This window comes from Lepisosteus oculatus, chromosome 20 (genome assembly GCF_040954835.1).
Source record: "Lepisosteus oculatus isolate fLepOcu1 chromosome 20, fLepOcu1.hap2, whole genome shotgun sequence".
In the NCBI taxonomy this organism is placed as follows: Eukaryota; Metazoa; Chordata; class Actinopteri; order Semionotiformes; family Lepisosteidae; genus Lepisosteus; species Lepisosteus oculatus.
This window is the reverse complement of record NC_090715.1, coordinates 14,878,181-14,890,635: the sequence shown is the minus strand read 5'-3', so window position 1 is coordinate 14,890,635 and position 12,455 is coordinate 14,878,181. Positions and strand designations below refer to the sequence as shown.

General features: G+C 37.4%; 1 protein-coding gene across 1 annotated transcript in view; it reads left to right on the top strand.

The window, feature by feature from the left end:
• Window positions 1-12,455, top strand: part of cdh13 (cadherin 13, H-cadherin (heart)) — a 415,446-nt gene that overhangs the window by 40,409 nt on the left and 362,582 nt on the right. The gene's annotated exons all lie outside the window — the stretch shown is intronic.

Sequence of the window (12,455 nt, the reverse complement as noted above, 5' to 3'; positions counted from 1 at the left end):
CTCGCCCCTCTTAGGCACTGCGGCAGTGGGTGGGAGGGAGGGAGAGATTCTGAACCAGTTCAATCTGTCAGGGCAGCTCTGCAGTGTAGAATTTCATCTAGTCTCATGCATTGCTATTTATGTCATTACTGGTGTGTGATTGGGATGGTCCTGTATGTGAAGATGTGTTAGCTGTGGATGCCGTTTATTATTGGCTCTGTTTGTATTGTACGGCATGTCTTTTAATTCTATGAGCTCACACATCAAATTCTAAGCAACTAGATTTCACCGCATTAAAGTATTGAACTTGAACTTGAACTTTGACATAACTGAAAGAACTGTTGTTGCATTTTAGCAAGGCAGACATTTTCTACGTACTCTTGTTTTTGTTCTAGGCTTTGCAAATTTGCTATTTCTTGTGAAGGTCTTACAGAATCTCTACAGATGCCTGTTTTTGCCGTGCTGCTCTTTTCCATATTGTGTTGCTTTGTATCCTTCCTGCACCTGAGCTAACAATGTGATGAAGTCTTGGCAGGACGACTTCTATTATTTGTCAATGTCATGCGCTACAATTTCTTCTGAAGGCACACGGTGAATAGATTTTAAGTCTTAGGCTGTTTTTTGTCTTTATTTGTGTTTAGCCATTATTAACTGATCTGAATGTCACTAGATCAATGCACCTGATTTAAAAAAAAAACATCTAATGACTTGGAAAATTTATTTGTGTGTTTAAAATAAATTAAATCATATAAAATAGCAGGATTGTGGTATAATCTAAAGACGTGGTATAATTAAATGATGGCTTATTTGTATGTCTTGAACAGTGATTATTGCTAAAGTCAGTATGCAGGTAGCATGGTGGTGTGTCAGCACAACTCCCTGACAGCTCTAGAGTCCTGAGTGCAGGGGACTAGGGGCCTGCCTAGTGGGTTTGCATGGTCTGTCCATGTTTGTGTGGTTTTCATTAGGTGCATTGGTGTCCTCTCGCCTTCTGAAGGTACTGTACAGTATGTAGGTATTTAAATTGCATGGGTATATGAAGGCACAAGTACATGTACTGTATACTGTACAATAATTAATTTTTTCCTGAGATATGCTCCAGTTCATTCCGGACCGGCTTTCTGGAACTACACAGCATTCTGATAATGGAGAAACTATGAATATAACCGTTTTAGGAATTCAATGTTTTAAATATTAACTTCCTTGTTACTTTACATTGCAGTACCCTTTTTCAAACAGGATCTTTGGAAGTGTTATTGTTCTGGGGAAATTGCCATTTGTACATGAAGAAGAAGGGAGACACAGGCAAATATTTTCTCACTATTTAAGCACCAACTAGAAAATCTAAACCTATGATAATTAAAATTCAAGAACATCTAGGCAATGCATCACAGTTTGAAGAGATTTCAGGAATAAGCATCAATTTGTGTGAAGCATTTCTACTGATTAAGATAAATTGACTTTCAACAAATGGATCATTTAGATTTTGTTTGCTTAAGAATCTCATTAATTGCATTATACAATGTACAGTGTCTTGCAGAAATTTGCAATCCCTGCCAATGATGTTGCATTTTGTTGAATTCCTAATTATTCTTTTATAGCGATGTACATCATTAGATTTGAAGTGAACATTTTTAATCAAAATTTGAATGTTCAAATTCCTCTTCGGGTGGTGGAAGTTAAGCATCAGCTAAAACTAAAATATGTTGCACCATTGTGGCAATTACAGCTACTATTATTTTTGGATAAGTGTCTACCAACTTTGCTTGTAGTTTTTGGCCATTTCTGCTTTTGCTCAGGCTCAGTCAAGTTGATGTGGGGATTGTTGATGGACAGTGGTTGTAAAGTTTCAATACAGAGTCATGTCAGGGCTTTTACTGCTGTAATCTGTACCTTTCTACAACTTTAACTCCAAGTCCTTTTGAAAGCTACTCGGTCCTCATGGTTAAATATTTTCTTAGAATTCATTACCTGCCAGAGGGACCTTACTGAGACAGGTGTGTTTATTCACGAGATATGTGAACTGTTTTTATTGGACAGAGACCTTTTTAGTGCTTTACTTGTGTACCTTGTCTAAGTAATTTTATGCACATTAACTAATGTAGGTTGCCACAGCAATTGGGGTAATAAACAAATTATTGTGCACTATGTTTGTAAATTACTCCCACGGAAACAGGCACAATGTTTCAAAACTGGACAATATGGCAGCACAGATAATCCGTGACAAATATATAATGATTTGAAATTGCTCTTCTTTTTGGTATAGGCTACCATCTTGAAACCTCTCAACGATTGTTAATAAAAGTGGGGACAGACAAACTCCTAACTTGACTATTCCAGTGGTATCAAACTCACAGCACAGCTCTGAGAATGTAATCAATAAAAAATAATATAACTTTTTCTGAACACATTATATATAGTACATACATCTTCATGAAAATAATGCAGAAGCAGGTGTCAGCCAAGCCAGCCTTCAGCATCAGCAGGCAATATTACACCAGCAATGAAATATTGAAATGTCTTTTTTCTCAGTGCTTCCTTCTGAGTTCCTGTTAATTTTAAAGTAGAAAACAAATTGTTTTGTGCAGAAAAATATTTCTTCTGTGAAACTGATGAGTAATTCTTTTAGTGAGTGCAGCTCAGAATTATTTTTCAGAAACACGGTATAAACAGCCACTGATAGAAAGAAAATCAAATCTGCTGAGATTGTCTAGCTGTAGCTGTCAAGGTCTTGATTCCTCTCCATGTACAAGCATGTTTACTTTTCCACAAGATAGATTTTCATTGTATTTTTTCACAATGTCTTTTCTTTGATTCACAGCAGGAAGATGCATTAGGCCAGGGCTACTCAGCCCGCAGTCCTTCCAATCCACCTCATTCCAGAATTTCATCACAACCAGTTCCTTAATTTCTAGATCACGATTATCAGCTACATGATCATGGAGCTGGCTGCAACAAAATTCTGTAGTGGTGCAGATTGAAAGGGCTGCACATTCAGTCACCCTGCATTAACAAGTTTAGTTGACTTGATTGACCTATAGAAATTTACTTTATATTACTTTATGTAACATGTAATAAATAATTATGTCATTAACTTAAGTAGCAATATTTTTCTCTAGGTATACTGTAAATTCAGCTTTCTTCATTTTCAATAAAAGGTGTACATACAGTATTTTTGGAATCAAAGTGGAATCGCTCATTTTCTGAATAATGAAAATTCTTGAATGAATTAGAATATTATTTTTCATTAAGAGATCTCTGTTATCTTTACTGCTGTGAGCCAATCCATTAAGAGTAATGTCTGGGTTTGTGAGTTTCACCAACCAATATGTCTTTGGACTGTGGGAGGAAATCGGAGCACACAGAGGAAATCTGCATGCACATCCATGGCAAACTCCACACAGATAGCACCCCAGGAATTGAACCCAGGGCCCCAGTGCTGGAAGATAGCTGACCGTGCCACCCAGAGTTACATTCATAGTAACATTTAAATCAAACACAGGGCATAATTATCTTATTCTAAAATTTGAAAGTCATGATCACAAAAATGTCATCGGACTCATTGTGCCAGCATTCACAGCTTAGCTACTGTTATGGTTATGGAGATATGGATAATGGGATAAGCAGCTTAATTTTAGAAAATGTAGACTGAGTATTAGGCTGAATTAGATTTTTGTTTGAAACAACAATAATGGATAATCACACATCGCATGACATTGTGTATGCACATTTTCAACTTCATCAAGGAAAAAAAAACAATAAAGAATAAAGAAAAGCTTTTGATAAAGTTGCTCATAAGACTAATTGTACAATTGAAGGACCCATTCAAGGAAATGTGTGTGGATTGAGAACTAGCTAATGCAGTCGAGATAAAGATTAGAGGAGTTAGAGCAGAGATAAGGGGTGAATGATCGAACTATGATGATGTATTTGGACCCCTGCTGTTCCTAATCTAATTCAGTTTGCAGTCCACGCCAAAATATGAGGCTTGACAAGCACTACCCAAGCAGTAAAAGAAATGAATAAAGGTTTGAAAAATACTTATATTTATTGACATACGTCTTTTAGACATTATGGGGAAAAAATGAAAATGTAAAGAAAATGTATAAAGGTGCAGAAATTTAAAAGAATGAATGTTAAAACTGTCCAGTACATAATACAGATAAATTTCTAGGTTTAAAAGAATGACAGGATAAATGAACTTAATATTTTTAGCTTAGGACAGAGAAATGTATGAGGGAAGATGATTCAAGTATTCGAAATTATTACTTGTCTTTTTCAGAATTAACAGTGAAATACAAACCGAAGGATGTAAATGGAAATGAAGTGTATTTAAAACTGAGTACAGGAGACCTTTTTATATACATGGAGTTGTGGGAGTCTAGAACAAGCTACCCAGCATTACGGTTGAAACCAATTCCCTCACTTCTTTTGAAGAAATGGCTGGATGCGATCCTTGAATTGATCACTACCAGCAACCAGATGACCTAGCTGAGCCAAATAGTTTATAAGCCCTTATTTTTATTAATTTGGGTTATGCCAATCAAATTGCTAAGGTTTTTTTTAGTTACAGGCAAGATATTCATTTCTTTTAGTTTGTGTATTTTATTAAATTATTTTCAGTCTAAAGGATATTGGGGTTGCTTTTCTTTAGTATATTTCCAGAACATGCATTGCTTACAGAGAGGATGAAATTAATAAAAGGCATTTTATTACTGCATAGGAAGGTCAAGAGTAAGGTATTTTATAAATGAAAGTAAACATTCCCTTAGCCAACTCAAAAATGCTTTTATTACCCAGTGCACAATGAATTACTCCACAAGAACTACAGGATCAAATGATTGTGCTATGTCTTGAAAACAACAATAACATCAAAATAATATATTTTTGATATACAGTATCACCTTATGCTTTTTTTTGGCAATGTTATCTGGACAAATCTGCTCATTATAATACATATCTTTTGCATAATATGTTCTGAATAATAATAATACATTTAAACTTGTATATATTTAGATGATATTTGTCATGATTCTCTGTGAATGAGTTATGTATTTAGTTACTGTTTAATTATATCCAGAGAGGTGACCTTGTGTAGGTCAGCCATTACCCGCTGTCATTCCTGTCTACATGTGAGCAAGGTGCTGAAAACATTGATTTCTTTCTGTCAGTGCACTTTGAATGCATAGCCCATTTAACAGCACTGGCTGGCTCTCTGTAGCTCCATATCCGTTCCATGGGAGGCTGATAAATGGCTTCTGGTGTAAAATATGGCTCTGGATAATACACAGTTTAAATTGCACATGTACATCTGTAGACCTACTGTCCCTCTCCCATTGAGCTGTTACATAAGGGTGGACATCGTATATTATTCTGTCTGGCTCCTGGGCATGTTATAGTTCCTTGCCATTCAGGTTTAATAGGAAAAATCCCTTTTATACCTCAGTGCAAACATTTCTTTGGAAATGCAGGTGCATTTTTTAAATACACACATACACATTTAGCCTCGGCCTAAGGCAGACTCCTCAATAGATCAATAAGTGATTTACAATCTTTGGCCTAGATTTTACTTTTTAATCGAAAAGCATGCCACAGGACCTATTGTAAACCTAAAACAAAAGCCAAATGTATTGACAGGTTATTAGATAATACAGACAACAAGGCTGATGGGGATTCATCAAAGCCTTTCATATTCTTCGAAACTGACAGCTGTTTTAAGTGTTTCTGCTCTGTGGGATTCAAGAGATCTCTCACTTTGTGGCAAAAAGGTTACATAATTTGAAGCCTAAATCAGTGATTGAGCTAATTTAATCTAGCGTTTGCTTCATCACTCAAGGCGGTATAGTATGTCACTCCCATCTCTGCCTAATTGTATTAAAGTTCTGGAGAAATACACTTCTATTTAAGGAGCTCAACATATTATATATTCATCTGAGCATTACAAGCATTCAAGCTTTGTGTGTTAGTGTATGAATCCAGACTGCTTTTCATGGAGTTGAGCATGGGATGTAAAGTGGGTATCCTAGATCCTGATGCCATGGCAGCACACAGGCGGTGCTATATCTGTGTGGGAAATCTGCTGGCTGTGCAAAAAGACTTGTAGAGTGCTTGAAGTTTGCCAAATGTCTGTGCAGAACTTGTAGCCCCAGAGATTTTCCAGAAGGCCTCACTCATGTCCATGGTAGCTGTCACTGCCACCTCCTGTATGTCTCCAGATCTGAATTCCTAGGATTTATACCTGTTGGCATGTCTGGAAGATCTGCGTATTCCAGGCTGAACCCACAGTCTGTTGAGCACTGAAAGACTGCAATAAAACCAAAGTTTCACTTTGCTGGTGATTATGTGATTCTGTGGCCACATCCGTCCCCTAGAGGGCGCTCCACTGCTCCCGTTATTAGTCCTGTGATTGTTGCTCCCCAGGTGTACCCTGTCATCAGTACTGCTATTTGAAGTCTAGCTTCTCCCGTCCTCGGGGCTCAACATTACGGTCTGGGTGTCACGAGGCCTGCCTGGCACCACGTCCGTCTCCTGAGGGCACAGGCCTCATCCCCGACACCTCCCGCTTCCTGAGCCCGGGGTCTGGAGGAACTTGCCCTGTCATCCCAGCACCTCCGTGTTATCCGTGTGTTCGTGTTTTCCCCCTTCCTGGGGATTGTAACCTTGTCGTGTCCCAGGATGGATTCATTGTTGACTGTCTCCCAGACTTGGTGCACTGTTAAACCCCTGTGTGTTCTCCCACAACACGCCTCCTGTTTCCTCCAGCTCTTACCGTATCACATACTGTAGGGTCTACAGTACTACAACACCCAACACCGACTTCAGACCGCGGTTGTAACAGTAAGAACTTAACGAACACCTGGAATCACTTTTTAAAAGACTTTACTTTTTATTCTTTGTTTTGGCAATCAAAGGATGTTTCGGGGGATGTGTGCTGAATTTAGGCGTGAGTACAAGCTTCCATAGCCTTAGATTGAAAATGCTGTACGTCATAATTCCATATTAAAATAAACATTCGTGTTTAATCACATTACTGTATATGCCATGACATATGATACAAAATAGTGTTTTGGAGCACAAAATCTAATTTGAGAATAATTTGATACTTCTGGATGACTAAAGTCATTTAGCCTCTGCCGGAAATTAAGATTGATCTCTTAACTTACATCTCTTGCTGAGACAAATGGTGCCTGAACTCTAAATAGCTTATATAATAGGAAATGTCATCTATATCTGTCCTTTATTTCTAACTCACTGTTTGAGTGGAATGCAACATATGTTCATTTAAGGGTTTATAGTGTTTCCGAGAGCGATAGTAGTATCAAGACGGGAAAGAACAAAAACAAGGGACCATCTTTGCAGCAGAATTATTAAGAGAGCTTGCAGCTGACTGTGTTAGCACTGTGTGAGTCTATTTTGTCGTTGCTTCAATGAATTATCATGCTCTAGTTTTCTGTTTAATAACAAAATGCACTTTTAACTCTTGGCGGCTTTGTAGAGAAAGAACGGCGGTAGTTATGTACAACAGTTGGAAACCACTGGCATGACATTTTAGGAGCAGGCTGAAGTGTGAGTGCAGCTCTTGTGTGACAGTAAAAAGGAATAAAAGAAGGAAAAATGCATTAACTTTGACCCGCTTTTTTCGTTCCACACACTGCATTGTGCTTTCTCTAAAGTAATCATTTCTTCCCCAGGCTTAGTTGAACATGCTTTCAAGCCTTCCAAAGTGTTTGTTAGCCACTCTGTCTTAAGATGCATTTCTTCAGTGGTCAGTCATGAAGTTTAAAGTGACAGAGACCTTGACTCTGTCACCTGGGGCAGGTGGCACCTCCTCTGCCACCTGCCCCATGGCGACTGCAGACCTTGGTTTATAACATGCTCTGTATGCTTCTGGTTCTTCAGCTGTGTCGTATTTTATAGAATCTCTCTGGGAGGTGGCTTTTAAAGGCCTCCCTTTCCCTTTGTGCTCAGGGATATAGAAAAATAAACGGTAAAGATCTTGTTGAACCTGACACAGGCTGCAGCATTTCATATCAGTCACTTTTGTATGGGTATATACAGTAATAACTCGTTTTCTCTTTCACTGTCAGCCCCTTCCCTATGCACAGAGACTGACAGATAAAAAATCTTCTATCATGTGTTCCTTCCTTCCAAAATAAGTACTTACCTTTTAGCACCCCTACTGATTTCCTTTTATAGACTATAGGAATCCAAATTAGTATGTGACAGTGCAAGTGACTAATGCTGTATATTGAAGCAATGCAAACAAAAGCTGGTAAAATTGTTTCTTGCTAAAAAGAGTTTTTGGAATGGAGCCGGTGATGGTTAGAAAATGCAGGCTTAATAGCTCAAATAAGAAGAAAACATGAATAACAAGAAGTCACAGTACCCACCCATCCATTGTCAAACCACTTTGTCCAATACAGTGTCGCAAGGGAGCCAGAGCCCATCCCAGCAAGCAACGGGCACAAGGCAGGATACACCCTGGATGGGACACCAGTCCATCACAAAGCAGACACACATACACAAACACGCACGCACTCACAATGTAAACCACTGTACATTACTGTTTAATATAAATATACAGAATTATACATAACATATCAGAATATGCTCTTGTGCTGCAACCTGGAAGAAACTCACGCAAACACAAGGAGAACATGCAAACTGCTTACTGTACATACTGTACACTGTTCCTGTGTCACTCAAGGAACTGAAGGCAGGACCCCAGTAATGTGAAGCAGCAGGGCTACCCACTGTACCACTGTTTTCACGCAATAATTGGACCTACCAAAAACTTGCCTGCACACTGATGTTTAAAAATATAATTTTCCTGTAAATTGCAATGAGTTTGTTTACTTTGAGGTCCAGGAAGTGTATAGAAACATAGAAAGAGGATTTACTGTCTCTTCTGGAATGTGGTTTGATCAAAGATTCATGCAATATATAGACATAGAAGTTTGTTTCGTTAGCAATAGGAGATTGATAATTCTGTGTTCTGTCAGCTTTTCTGTTCAGCAGGGAAGAGTCTGTCAGCTTGCCATGCCTGCCTCACCTGCTCACATGTCTAACACTAACCATATATTTCTGTCTACAAATGCAAAAGTACGAAATGACATTTTATCAACAATATGTCTTATTACTCAAATGTCAAGGGCTTTTACAAAGGAAAAAAAAAAGACTTATTACTTGTAATAATGTGACTGTTGTGATTTTTTTTTTCCACAGGAAATTTTCAGGTTAACCACAAATGTGTGCTTAGCACAGATAAAAAGGCAATACACATTTAAATGATTAAAGGTGGCATTAAAGCAGCAGTGCATTCTGGCCTTTCAGGCATAATACATTGCAGTTTCTTGCTCCAGCCAGCTCTGGAATTCAGTTGGTTATCAACAGGAGTGTCCTAATAACTGGTTGGAACAAAGTTCTGAGCAGAATACGGTAGATTGGAATGGCTGCAGGCTGAGCAACAGTGCAGCAGAATGGACATACAATTTAATTGAGGTATACTGGACAATTCTTACAATTTCTATCGACATAGTACTGTATTTACATTTTTCAGTTTTTATTTGGTTAGTATCCAGTTATAAGATGTTAAGTGGTCCTTGCTTTGTTTCCTTGCTCTGTTCTGTTTCCAGGCTTAATAACTGTGGCAGTAGAAGCATGAAAAATTGTTAATTGTGAGGAATAGAGAGGAATGTCAGTCTTGTGAAACCCCAAATGTACACTTAAATCTGAGCTACACCGATGTACTTTCCCACCTCACTTTCTTTTTTGTAGGCATAAGCAGCCTTTTAAGTAGTAGCTTGTTTGCCGATATTCTTTTGTAAGGAAAACCTAATCATCTAAGCAAAAACAACATGCAGTATATCAGAGTATAGTGCTGATAGCCCAAAATAAGCAAAATAATGGAATACAGCAGAATTAGCCTAAACCTGCAAAATGACAGCTTGTTGGGAGTTGGTTAAATTAGTTTTCTTATCTCAAACTTTGTTGTTGTATAACATGTCCACAATAAAAAAAACCTTAACAGCAGCAGAAAAACAAGGGGGTAATGACTTTCATGCACTTGTCACAGGTACAGGATTCATTTGGCAGGATTCATTTCAGCAGATGAAGGAAGAACAAATTGCAACCTAAGGCACGTTTGTTGCAAGTGGAACAAGTCAGATTGCACAAGAAACTTAATCAGCACCAAGGCTGCAGAAAAATAGAAAAGATGGTGCTAAAACTTGGTGTGTCAAAATTAAAAAAAGAGTTGGACTTTCTGACTGAATCTTTTCATGGCTCCATTTCTGAATAACTATCGGAGTAAATGAAAGTACACTTTAATTTTGAATATCAGAAGTACCACATGACAGAGAGCTGGAACAGAACCTAAGACCCCGTGAGACATTAGTGGTAGCCAAACTAATGTTTGAAAGTGTAAAAATTCTAAAAATCCACTTTAGTAAACCATAGCAGAAAACATTTTTTATGTGGTAAAGCTTGAACAGATATTCAGTTTTTGCAGAATTTGTCATCAAGGTTCACTAGTGCTAATCTGCACACACATGCAGATTTTAGACTATAAATCATCTAAATGGGGAAAACCTGACCAAGTAAGTCAAGATACGAGATCAAATATCTTTTGCTGCATTAGAGCATAACAAATAGCTTAAAATGTCAATTTTTTATAAGTCTGACATTACTGAAAAAGTTGCAAATAGCAACATTTCAACATTTTAAATGTACTCTGTTATTGCATGGAGTTTCTATTTGAGCAGGGATACCATTACTTTAATCAAGATTCCTGTTATTTGGAATTAAGTTCCAGTAGAAATCAATGATTTATTTTGTGGCTGATGAGGTAGACATCAGCTTCAGCTGAACATGAGGCGAATGAGTGTATTTCCTTCTCAGATTTAACATCTCTTGAACCTACAATCCCATTAGCTGCAAGAATCAAATATAAATTCAATAAGAAAACCAAAAATTTAACAATCCACATTATACAGTAAATTGCCCTTGACCTCACTGGTTTCCTAGTTACGATTTTTCTGTTAGCATATTCACCCCAATTTAGTGTAGATTTTCTTGCAGTGGAGAATGTTGACATCATGTAATACCATGGCATGATTTCAGTACTGGAACTGAAACAGTGGTGGGAGCTTTGAGAAGATATTGATTTGAGATTTGAAGATATTGACCAATGTGGTTGTTGCTCTAGGTTTTTGTACAAAATAATATATGGTTAATTATAGTGATTATACATATATGATTACTCCAACTACTGCAGACAGAGTTGCACCATAAATTAAAAAATAATCCGATACAATAATCTGTTACTTGATGTAGTTAAAATTCTTGCTGGGGCCTAATCCATATAGATGTGTATTCTTAGGCAGACTTTGTTAAGGGTTAAATAGATAGAAATTGATTGATTTTTCAATTTCTGTACCTATAGCGCTCAGAATAGGGATGGCATTTCTAGTCCTTGAGGTCCAAAGTCGTGCAAAATGTAGAGGTACTTTTCAATTAGTCAATGATTAGCAGTTAAAACTGGATGATTTGACTTCTTATCCAATAATTAGTTCAATTAAGCTATTAAGTCCAGGTTGCATTCGTCCCAAGGATTTTCAAGGACCTTAAGTACCGTATACAGCATTTTCTTTTGTAGAGGAAAAACCAGCAAGCTGTCTTTCAGCTTGTGACCTGATGTATGTTTTAGAAAAATCATGATGTGTGTGCTTTTTTTCTTGACAGTTTGAAGGAATATGACGAGTTATCACCTTCTTTATTCTCAAGTGACAAGCGGTCTGGCAGTGCGCAGGCAGGGAAGATGGCAATATAGCCTCTATTGATCGATAACAGTTATTCCGACTCGATTTTGCCACTAAATGAAACTCCAGTCTCAATACTTATGTGAAGTAATCCTACCAGATACAGAGGTTGATTTAAGCTATCATTTTTTTAAAACAATCCTGTGAAGAAAAATGAAAGTACCTGAAAGTCCAGCCTCACTTTATAGTCTACTAAGATGCTGATGGGAGTATACTTTCACTTTCCTGCTCTTGTTTTGTGAAGCTGAGAAGGCAGAGCAAAGTCACTCACAAAAGCCTTTGAATAAAAATGTTCTTACTGTACCACAAGTTATGTTAAAACTCGGAACAATATAATTGTGACTTCTGCCTGTTCTTTCCGTGTGTACGTAAGACTTAAGTTGTAAGGCAGAGTTGTTTCCTGTTGTTTTTTTTTAAAGTAGAAATGAAACCTCTTCTCTTGCCCCTCTTAAATAGTTAATATTTTCTAATGTTTTCCTTGTTTTTCCAGTCTTAGGAATCAAACTAAATTAGTTCACTTTATCTCAAGAATCCACTTATGTATGTATAAGCCGTAGATTACTCAATTCGGAGATGTTTGTGTCTTATGTATAAATATGTAAAATACAATTCTCTCTAGCTTTTCTAGATATGCCCAATAATTTAGGGATTTGCTTT